Source organism: Lissotriton vulgaris, chromosome 10 (genome assembly GCF_964263255.1).
Source record: "Lissotriton vulgaris chromosome 10, aLisVul1.2, whole genome shotgun sequence".
Taxonomy (NCBI): domain Eukaryota; kingdom Metazoa; phylum Chordata; class Amphibia; order Caudata; family Salamandridae; genus Lissotriton; species Lissotriton vulgaris.
In genome coordinates this window covers 26,133,112-26,145,498 of record NC_141698.1, presented here as the reverse complement: position 1 = coordinate 26,145,498, position 12,387 = coordinate 26,133,112, and positions in this window count along the sequence as shown.

Here is a 12,387-nt window from a genome sequence, read left to right as displayed (position 1 = left end):
GTAAGGCAAAGGGTGCTCTTGTTCTGTTAGAAAAGAAGAAAATAACTGAACAACACAAGTAAACAGCTCAGGTCAATGGTGACTCAACTCAAGTCAAATTCAAACCTCAGGAAAAAAGAATCCAAGGCCCCTAGAAAACTCAGGGAAATTGCCCTGGGCTAAAATTTGGAGACATTTAAAAATAACTCACTACCTATTATTATTTGCTAACCCTTAAGAATACCTGAGAGTCTGAGAGAAGGCAACAGATGCCGGCTTGTCGGTGCAACAATAACCTTCGTCCTAGCGTTTTACCAAAATTCAAGCAATCGTGAGCAAAGTTCTAGTTGAGAACAAGAACATCGGGCAGAAATGGAAGGTAAAGCTTGTGTCTCAGGAATTGCACTAGTGCAGGTGAGAAACTATTTAGTGAGAGTGGAACATGTCTCATTGGTGTCATCATAGAGGCTAAAGATGAACTGTCTGGTAGAGCCGTATCTAAACCCCCTGCGGTCGGTAGTGGAAGTACCGCCTGGCGGTGACGTGGGGAGGGGGAGAGGCAGGGTGGGGGCTAGTAATCTATGGATTATGGAGCTTTACAGGTAAGTAAACATATAAATAAATAAATAAAACAAATTTCGTTGCGTGCACTCATCCCCAAATGCAATGCAGTGCGCGCAACGAAATTCGTTTTATTTATTTATATGTTTACTTACCTGTAAAGCTCCGTAATCCATAGATTACTACCCCCCACCCTGCCACTCCCCCTCCCCACGTCACCGCCAGGCAGGTACTCCCACTACCGACCGCACCTGATCTAAACCCCTGCTCCCACCAGTGGTGAATCCTCCCTTCCGAGATCTTTATTCAAAGGGGTAACTGTGGATCCACGCCGAATCACAAATTTGCACTTCTCCTGCGGAGCCAACAGGTTTTGATGGGGAGCACAGATATTGGTTTTCGACCATGATCTGAAATATGCCAGATACAAAGTCGTAAAAAATATAGAAGGAACATTACTAACTACCCAATAAAGAAGAAATGTGCTTATAATGAAGTGAAGGGTGGAGTTATTCATTATCCAGGGCCAGATGGAACTCAACTTTGTCATCCAGACCAAAATCGCCTCAAATCAAGGGCCTCATTTACAAGAAACTCTCTCATCGGCATCGATGCATCAGTTTCCTTGCGCCTGCACCAAATTCCCTTGCGACACCATGGATGCGCTGTACTTATAATACAGTGCTCCGTGGTGCAAGGATTAACAGATACATCCAAAATTCTGATGCATCTGTTGGCGCAAAAGTGATGCATTGCTGGATTTGGTTGTAAAACTGACGCAACTCCAGCAATGCGTCAGAACACATAGGCGAGTCCCATGTTAAAAGGCCTGCCTCAATCCTTACGCCTGGTTTGGGTTTGAGAAGGCGTAGGGATTTTGACGCAGTCAAGTCTGAGAGTGACGCAGTGAAAAGTTGTAAATTCTATGTGGATTTTTGAGTGGGAACGGCTATCCTGTATACATTATACCTGACCCAATGCATCAGTTTGCAGATAAGAAGCGGTGTGGTGCACTGGTTGCGCCGCCTCTTCGTCAAAAATAAGTGACGCAGCGGCGAGGCAATGGGTTTGTAAATGAGGCCCCAAGGGTCCATCTATTACCGGCGACACATAAACCTCAGATTCGAGAAGACGCCATTTAAAACTTACAAGCGCAAACAAGCGAGATCCATGCTGGAAACGCAATGGCGCCGCATGGAAGTACAGTGCAAAAAAACCCAGCAGTTTTTCGGGTAGAGTGAAAAGGAAGATTTCACATGGGAACAGCCTACAGCTGGGAGCGCAGAGCTAAATCCGCGCGCGACAGGGGCTCACCTGCAGGGATCAGCCTCCACCAGGTGTATGAATGAACCATTCATAGACAGTGGAAATCCCACCGCCAGCTGGGGATTGATGTTTGGCCCACAGACACCACCACCACCACCATTGAGGGGAGCAGGCCACAACAAGACGTGGATGATGAAGGTGGGAACAGACATTGAGAGCTGTGTGTCTGATCATGTTCACCAATTATCTCCTGTCTAATGCTACCAACCCTCATAGTTTTTCTTTACATTTATTTCAGCGCGAGCCTCTAACCACAAGTATCAAAATACTTCTTCATTTTCGGCTTATCTTCTTTTCTACACCCCTCCCCCCTTCTACTCTCTCTCCTCGACTCTTCTTCAATAACTCTAGAGTTTTCTTGTTTTCTTCTATGCCGTTATTTGAAGCAGAGCCTTCTGGGAGCACTGAGGGCGGGATGCACATCTATGCGTATAATAGGGCTAGAATAAATTCACCCTGACTCCTGTCTGAAAGAATACCATGCTTGCACCTCCCCTCCAGATGAGAAACATCCTTTACAGCGCAACCATTACATCGCACTACACTTATAACGCAGTCATTACATCGCAAAATCCTTTAAATCGCATGTCACTACAACGCAGGCATTACCACGCATGACATTACATCGCATGACACTACATTGCATGTCACTACAACGCAGGCATTACAACGCATACCATTACAACGCATAGTACCCCTACACTATCCAAAACCTACCCTACTGTTGCACCCCCTGGAGTTAGAATAGTAATTGTTACCCCTACACTATCCAACACTTACCTGAAATGCAAGGTAATTGTTTGCGTTGTAAAGGTATAATGCGATGTAATTGAATGCGTTGTAAAGGTAGTTTCTAAAGATGCGATGTAGTGTCATGCGATGTAACAGAGTGCGTTGTAAAGGATGATACGATGTAAAAACTGTGTTGTAAAGGCCTGCATTGTAAATGTATGCATTGTAACGTCATACATTCCTCCATACAGAGAAGAAAGACGAAGTGGAATGTAGGAGAGTGAAACTGACAATCAACATAGAACGCAACCGAAAGGCGGATGGCGGATCACGTCATCGACGCAAAAGCGGTGCACGTCAAAAAAAAGATAATTTTTTTAATCAATCCTTGATTTGGAAAGGTGATCAGGGCACCTGCCAGAACGAGATCAAAACAACTTCCCTTTTCGTCTTAGTGTTTTTTTTGGTTTTGTGTTTATTGCTTTGGCACCATGGCTATGAATTGACCTTTTTACTCATGGAGTACAGACCTGGAAGTACTCAGCTGGGACATAATTTAAAACAACAGGGCCCAGATTTTCAAAACAGGCACGGAATGCAGCGCAGTAGCCAAAAATGCTGCACTGCGTTGCGTGACTGGCTGCGCTGCATTGCGCGACAGGGAGGCAGCGGTAAAGTGCTTATCTACAGAGACATGGCTCTCTCCTCCCCTCTTCCAAGGTCTTAGCTGCCGTGCGCCAGGCACACACCTCTCCGTTATAGTGCAAGGGTGTGTGCGTGTGTCTACCTTAGATTTTGTACTGGAAGGGTGCCCTTCCAGTACAAAATACTATGCTTAGACACACTTTAAAGCTTTTCCTACTTTGTATGCTTACCGTACAGTGCAGCTCGTAGGTAAAGTCAGAGAAGAAGGGAGGGAATTTTTTTAAATCCTTTTAACGCCTCCTTTCAATTGGCGTTAACTTTAGGCGCTAAACCCTGTCTCCTATTGTTTGTAGATAGGGTTTGGCGTCCAAAGGCAGGGGTGGTTGCATGGGACACCCATGTACCACCCTTGTAACTTTCCCTTGGCTCTAAGTAATGCAACGCAGTCTTCGTGCTGCTTTACGTTACTTTTAGGGTCATTTTCAGCACAAAACAAGTTTTGCACTATAAAGCAAATTAGGAAAAATACATTTTTTGCTGGTTAGTGTCACTTTTGTGAGGCTAACCCAGTGCAAAATGATCATAAATATAACCCTAGACGGGGAGTGGAGTTGCACAAATGGTATTCTTCATAATCTATATTAACCACGTATTAATCTGTGTGCAAATGTGTGGCCATGCACGTGGACAGAAGACACAATTTATATAATTGAAGTATAACAATTTTTTTGATGTATACTCCTATTAACTCATGCTAACTTTAATTGTAACTAGGCCTCTGAGGCCTGAAGTCTTCATTGCTGATTTAAGCTGTAAATTTGTATTTTTTATGCTTTTTCTTTCTTTTACAGGAATGAGATAACCTTGAATAGCTAAAGAAGTATCTTATTGTGTTCCTAGTAGACAAGTTAGTATTAAATAACATTTGTTATAATTTACTTCATGGGTGATGGTTGAGAACAAGAAGAGCCTTCTGTACCCAGCAGACTGGACGGTTACTGTGGGAGCCCGCGTTTGAGGATGGGACAATATGGAGTGAGTCTACTTGTTCCCAGAAGACGGCGTAACCTGATTGGTCCAATCTGTGGGGAGTACGTGGGAAACCGCCCTGAACTAAATGTGTTATTTTAACTGTATGCCTTATTTTAGTTGGAGCAGAACCCATCCATACTTTGATGAGGGAAGACCTTTCCACAACTCTGCCATTGGGGAACCCCACTTTGCCTCAGTTCGCGAGTTAGACTCTTGAACGTTTATGCCCGGTACCCCGAACCTTAACTTGGTTCATTTCATGCTGACACCTTCTGCTTAGAATTTCCCTTTGCCACTTTAAGATGCTTAATTTATATTAGAGATGTTCCTTTTTGGAGCCAATCTATGTTCTATTTTGCATTGTGTATGGGATCATAATTTGCATTGTTCTTTACCTGACATATGAAGAACGATTGATCAGTTATACTGAGCGTTATGCCTACTCGATTGACTGATTTAATCGAGGAATTAACTCTCTAACTTTGAATACATTTTGCTAATAAACCTTTAAGGTTGGAACCCATCTCTGGCATTTTTGTGGAGCCAAATAGGTTTAACTGTAACTTGAAATTGATGTTCTTATGTTCTCTTCCAAAATACACTTTCGAATAATAATCAACGGTCCATACGACCAGTGGCACAACCTGTTCGACAACTATCCCAGAGTTGGGATGTATAGAAAGCCCCCATCACGGACATGGGCACATATGTGCTTGAGTTGAGACAGTGGCCCATGTGGCACTCACATCCCCTTGCATCTAGCGTTGGCACAGGATCTATGGTTCTGACCCACCGCTTTAAATGTATGAAGACTCTCCCATGGACCTGGGAGGTGTAGTCCTGACCCAACGCTTTCACGATGTTTACACTCTTGCATGGACACATGAGGTATGATCTTGGCCCAACACTTACAATGCATTCAGGCTCTTGAGTGAGCACATGAGGTATGGCTCTGACTGGTTGCAGCTGGCATTGCTCGCGGTGGGAGGGAGGGGGGGTGCGCCAGGTGGCGGGGTTTAATTTTATAATACCTTTTTTTTAAACGTACCTTTCCACCGGCCGGGTCTCGCATCTTCTTGGCTCCTGCTCCTGCTCTCCTGCCCTTGGCAGGAACAGGAATCAGGCAGCCTCCCTCCCCTCCCCTGAGCCAATCACAATGCTGCAATGGCAGAATTGTGATTAGTGGGGATGCCGCCGAGCCTGGGGCTTACAGAGAGGCCATGCGTTGCAGCCTGCATGGAGAAAGGGCAGAGTGCGCATGACAGGTTTATGCGCCCCCAGAGGGCCGACCAAACAGACATTGCGCCCTCAGGAATGGGCACACCACTCCTCCCCTGCTCGCAGAGCAACCCCGCCCACCCGCAACTAAACATAAAATGGTAATAACGGGAAGTTATTAGATCACATTCACTGCCCGCGACCTGATGAACCTGCAATTATAATTATCTGCGATTGTGACGCTGGCATCTTATTCACGAGCTCTGGCTATTTTAAATATTTTAAACATGTTTTATGCATGTAGTACCTGCCTTTAATCTTCTCTGTCGCTGGTTTACTATTTACTATTTTATGAATTTGCCTTCTTAATTCAACCAGTATGAATTAATGTCTTTCTATTATTGCCTGTACATGATTTTAAATGTTTTAACACATTTTATAAAACCACACTGTTTTATGGTGACAGATATTTTATTCTTTGTAACCTGATTTTATGACATGTGTTGTCGAATAAAGCTTATTTGAACTGAACTGAATAACGGGAAGTTATTACAATTTTATGTTTCTGCTTCGCGCACTGAGAGAAAGCAGTGGGGCAACGCTCCTCCGCCCGCATGGAGGAGCCGCTCCTGGTTCTGACCCAGCACTCTCAATGCATTCAGATTCTTTCAGAAGATATTTCAGATTAATATTTTGCATTAAAAACAAAAACACAGCATTTTACAAAACTGTGTTTTCCTGTGCTTGTCCAAACTAGGCCCTAACTAGTTCTGACTCCATCTTGAATTTCAATACAGCCATGTCATCAGGTCGCGGCAGGCAGTGAATGTGATCTAATAACTTCCCGTTATTACCATTGCAAGGGTCGCAAGGGTCTTGTAAATCTGCCCCCTGTGTTCAATGCCCAGTGGATGGATCTGGCTCCACATTTCTCTGTGGTTGCTCCCCAGTAATGATAGACTCTGCTGGACTGGGGTTCACCCAGAGAGCATCCCAGGCCTTGCTGCAAAGTGAATGCTGTCCCCACACCAGACTTTGGGGCGATGGCAGTTGATTGGTCCGTAGAGGCACTGGCCGTTGATCGTCTTCCCCAATTGAGAGGTGGCTTACTGGCTCGTTTGATACGTCACCCTGTATGGGTGAGTTTGTGCCATGTGGTTGAGGTTAGAAGCGATATGTGTGTCCGCATAAACAGTGCTCTCTGTATAGACAAATTACAAATTGCACAAAATGGTGGCATTCCAGCCCCCAGTCCTGGGAGCAGCACCTGGAGCCTGCGCCCCGAAGAATTCCACCATTGCATGGAAACCTTCCTTCCAGTAGCGCATCAGGCACGAGCAGACATTGGCTTTGATCCCCTGTCGGCTAACATCCCACCAGCTTCCTAGGACCTGCTCATCCCCACTAGGGATGTCCGACCGGTGACAACGTCCTTGTCCGCACTCTCTTTACAATAGTTGCTTCAAACTCCCCTGCAGTTTAATGGGGTAAAACATTTTTTTTCAAATGTTAAGTGTTTGCATTAACACAACAATAGCGATAGACACACTAACCCTGATGTAAAGAGAAATTATGTTATTTACGTTTAGATTGACTATAGCTAATGTATGCCTGAATTTTATCATGGCTAAAGTTGGTTGCGATCTTTGCTTTGTAACACGTAACCATTTTATTTCTAGACAAGTTGGATTTCTAATTAACAAATGCAATGTTCTTTTTCCTTCTTTCCTATGTGAATTAATGTTTTCTTTTTCATTTGTGATAATCTTGGAGTGTTTTCATTAATAGGGCATCCATGAAGGTACCTACAGTGTTCAGTCTAGTCCCTGTATCTCATCCTGATAGTGCACGCTTGAAGGATGCTGAGGGAAGCTTGTATTATGAAAACTCCTGAGAACCCAATGAGCTTATAATTACATTGTCTTGTCGTAACCTGATTGGACATTCTCATGAGGACAATATGTAGGTGTGTTAAATATTAGAATGTGTGTGTTTGTAGATACTACAGTGCAGATTAGAGCTGCACATGGGGAGGTTTAGCGTGCTCTCTCCGAGAGAGAACTGACTTTCCTTCGTCCTTTCATTTTGAGGCGACTCCATGTTTCTTCGTCTTCTGATTTATAAGATTTTGATTACATTTGAATTGTAATCAATCGAAGCGTACACATTTTGATCATGAATCGATACTAACTGATGATCTTGCCTTCTCTAAACCATTAACCTTTAATAAACCTTCATGGTTTGAAACTAAAACTCTCTCTGTCTTTCTTGTGGAGCCTAATGTGCTTCACATTTATTGAATGTTTCCACTTGTTGACCATCCTCAGTTGTGGGACTCCATCCATCCGATAGCGCTTTATGGTCACCAAATTTGCACAAACAATAGCGCTAACAGAGGCCCTTTGGAAGATGACTCCTGCTCTGATTGGCTGACGCTAGATCATGATTTTCAAAATGGCACCCATTGACCCCCAAAGCTGGGAGTAAGGTTGGGGCCTGAGGAGACCCTGCCCTGACCTCAACGAGAGGTCAAGGCTCAGGGAGGAGTCTGCGCAGGAGCCGGGAAGCCCTGCAGCGCTGCTGTTAGTTGTATCTGGTCACTCACTTGCACCAGGAGCGACACAGAGGACATGCCTGCTGATGACTGCCTGCCTTAACCTGTCCTCTTTACGCCGACCCTACAAGGATGAGGGGAGCCCCCGGGTCACTCGATGGTGGACAGAGTGCGCCCAAGAGAAGGCAGTGTGAGCCTCAACTGCCCATCCCTGAGCTGGAGAGGAGTTTTAGGTTTTTTTCTTCCTGCCCCACATCAACAGGGGGTCCTCTGTTCTTCTGAGGAGCACCAGGCTGAGCTCGGACCCAGTAGAACCATCTGTCTACAAGAAACCGGTGACAAGTTATTGGGGACTTTAACCCTTACCTTGGTATCCCATTTTCCTGGTGGGCGCTAACCAATCGAGTCTATGCACCTGGACCCACCACTGAAAATCCATGTTCACAGACTGTGACCTATGAAATCAATGATTGACCCCTGAATGTTGATGACTCTGTTGTATGCCCACCATGGGGTCTCACCGTGCTTGCCGGGACCCCTTGACACTCAATACGTTGACGTGACCAGTTTGGACTGTGTCTGGTAACTCCTGTTATCCCATCCGGTGGCCATGTTTACCAGACACCCGCTAGCAGGCGACACCTTTGTCTCTTCCCATAGACTAAAAGTGCAATAGGGCCTTAAGTAACCAGCAATATAGCGCCTTACCACATAAGCACTCTAGATTGCGCTAGGATCATGTCTGAGCCCCAGATGGAACCATGCATTTCACCACCTTCTGCTTCTGTATTCAGAACTTGTTCTTAGGACTGCGGGATTGATGCTGTTTTGTGGCCGTGATGTTTACTGCAGGGTTGTTTATTCATTTATTTATTTGAGAGTTTTATATAGCGCCAGCTAGACCCGAAGGTATCAGAGCGCTTTACAATAGTAAATGAGTTACCGCACTTGCCGCATAACCCACCAGCTGCCGCACAATACTTATATTTCAACAACAAAACAATTGTTCAAGTTCTAAGGTGTGAGCGCTCCACCGGGCGCTGGACTTGTGTTAATGAGGTGAAACGTTTGCTGGGACAATATTAAGGAGAGTGACTAATTATTAAAATAATACTGACAGATTTGTGCTGAATTATGTGGCATTTTTTATTGCTGCATAATTAAGTAAAGACTCCGGCATAATTTGGTTTTTCTTCGAGGCGCAGTCCTCGGGGGCTTTCTTATAGTTTTAAATATATACTTTTGGGAGCACAGTGTTATTTAGTGTTATTTCTTTGTGTCACACAGTATTTAAGATTTAAATCCTCCCCCCCCCCCCCCCCTACACACACACACACACACGCCCCTTCTTTGGAGAGTCAATCCCAAAATTGGATTACTCGGCACCCGTAGGCCGGGCGCAGGCCGGGACACCAGCGGTAAAATCCATTAGGAAGCGGCGGGGGAGGCTGGGAACAGCCGGGTCATTTACGGGAAGCGCAGGCGGGTTCCCGTAAGGCAGGGGTCTTCAAACTGTGGGGCGCGACCCCCAGGGGGGCCGTGGAACGATGCAAAGGGGGTCGCGCCTTCACAGTGTCACTTCTGCCTCCAGGGCTTCAGCCCCCCTCCTCCCCCATCCTGTCTCAGCCCGGGCTGCTGCAGTGCAGCTCGCGCTCCTGGGGCCTCGGCTGGGCAGTGTCTGGAGTCTTATCTCCCCCGAGTTTTTCACAGGTCTTTTGAAGACCATTAGCATATTTACATGCCTTTGTTAACTGATTACTAAAGATTCGTTTTTTTATGGTTCCAGTACCCCCTGGGCCCCCACTCTGCCTATTTCTTACATTTGTATTTTTACACTTACTGCTGGAGTGTGAGAATGCATTTAATGAAAAGAAATATAAAGTTGGGTTGCCAAAAGAAACATGCCTGTTATGTGTTTAAAGAACCTGCAGAGACCTGCTCTTGACACTAAATTGAGTTATAAATAAAAAAGTATGTATTAATGAGGTATGTGACTGTTCTGTCTTTATTCTCTTTAATTATTAGTCATGGATCATTAAGGCATCCCTAGAACACAATTAAAAGTGCTTTCTATTTATTTATTTATTTAATTGCTTGTATCGCGCAGGAATCGACCAGAAGGTATCTCCGCGCTTTGCTCGCAAAAGTTCTGAAGTATGTTGTTTCTGTGGAAGCCATATGAAGAATTATGCCATCTGAAACAGGAGAGTTTTTAGGGTCTTCCTAAAACACAGGTGGTTGTCATTGTGTCTTAGGTCAGAGGGAAGTGTATTCCACATGGTAGGGCCAATAAATGATAGAGCACGTCCACCTTGTCTGACTTTTTTTACATTGGGGGTTTCCAGTAGGCATTGATTGCTCGAACGTAATAAACGTTCAGGTTTATATATCTGAAATTTTTGTGCCAGATATTTGGGGCCTTGCCCATAGAGACATTTGTGCACTAAGCAACAGATTTTAAATGTGACACGTTGTCGTATGGGCAACCAATGAAGATGACTTAACAGAGGTTTGGACGGGGTCCTTGCGGGAGCATTCAGAATTAATCTGGCTGCCGTATTTTGGACCACCTGCAAACGATTTAACGCCTCCTCGTTTGCTGATATGAGGAGGCCGTTGCAGTAGTCTAGGCGACTTATCACCAGTGCCTGTACAAGGGTCTTCTTGTGATTGTCAGGCAGCATGGGGAAGATTCGCCTTAACTGGCCAATTGTTCTAAAACAAGCTCCTGTAACAAAGTTAGCATGTTCCTTTAAACTCAAAGTCTGATCTAGTTTTACCCCCAAGTTTTTAACAATTGGCTTTGGGCATGGGACGGGGCCAAGATCTAAAGGCCACCAGTCGGGAGACCAGAGCATGCTAGCTTTCCCAAATAGCATTACCTCCGTCTTCCCGACATTACACTGGAGGCAGTTGGTAGCCATCCAGTGGGACACCGCTCTCATGCCCTCGGCAAATTTGTTCTTCACATCGGGTGTCAGAGAGTTAAAAGGAAAAAGCAGCTGTGTGTCATCAGCATATGACACTGGTGTGAACCCAAACCTTCTCACAATCGCTGCAAGGGGGGCCACATACACATTAAATAATGTGGGGCTTAGACATGAGCCCTGTGGCACCCCCTTAGAGAGTACCCTCGAGGTGGAACGATAGGGTCCCATGCTAACAGATTGTGAGCGGCCGGAGAGAAAGCTCTCCAACCAGGACAGTGCCAATCCTCCAATACCCACTCTCTGCAATCGGCCAAGAAGAATCTCATGAGACACAGTATCAAAAGCCGCCGACAGGTCTAGCAGCACCAGAATCATTGATCCTCCTCTATCCTGTGACATCTTGATGTTATCAGTCACGGAGAGGAGCGCTGACTCTGTGCTGTAGTTGGGCCTGAACCCAGATTGTGATGGGTCCAGGCCCCCTGTCGCCTCTATGAACCTGGAAACATGGATGTTTACGTGCTTCTCGGCCAATTTACCTAAAAAAGGCAAGAGAGAGATGGGACGGAGGTTGGAGAGTTCTGTCCATGGTAAGGCCGTGTTCTTCCGTATTGTATATTTGCTGTTCTAAGTATTCACAGATAAGTGCAAAAAATACAGCTGTAGGTGACTGCTTATTTCTGGGCCATCAAAATAATGAGCTGGTAACCCTAATCATTAGACTGGAAGTTTGTTGCAGAATCAGCACATTATTTATTTCCTCCACCCTCGAACCCTGATTAATGCCATTATAGCAATAGTTTAACTTATATCTGAAACACTACGCTTCAAGTTTTTGGGAATGCACCCTGATTTCAGACTACTCACTTCTCATTCTCGCCTTCACTTTCACGTTCACCCTGCACTCACACTGATCACCATGCACTCACACTGATCACCATGCACTCACACTGATCACTATGCACTCACACTGATCACCATGCACTCACACCAATCACCATGCACTCACACCAATCACCATGCACTAACACCAATCACCATGTACTCACACAATTCGCCCACTCACCCCGCATTCACACTGATCACCATGCACTCACCCTTGCTGCTCCCGGCCATGGCCAGGTGAGCTTCTAATGTGGCAGCACGTATTCCTGCGGAGTGGGAGGCCCTTCACAGAGGTTGACTAGACATCTTTCTGATGTTAATTGCTGTATTTTGGTTATAAACTGGTACTGATGGGCTGAAATCTTTCCTCAGTATTACTGTGTTAAAAAAATTCTAAATAATAAAGCAATGCTACCCCAAAATACGCATCACAGAACATTATTTACATTTTCTACTCACACAATTTAGTCAAGCCTGTCGCATAATTTGGTCCTCACCTTCCTCATAACCTAGAGGTTTAGAAAT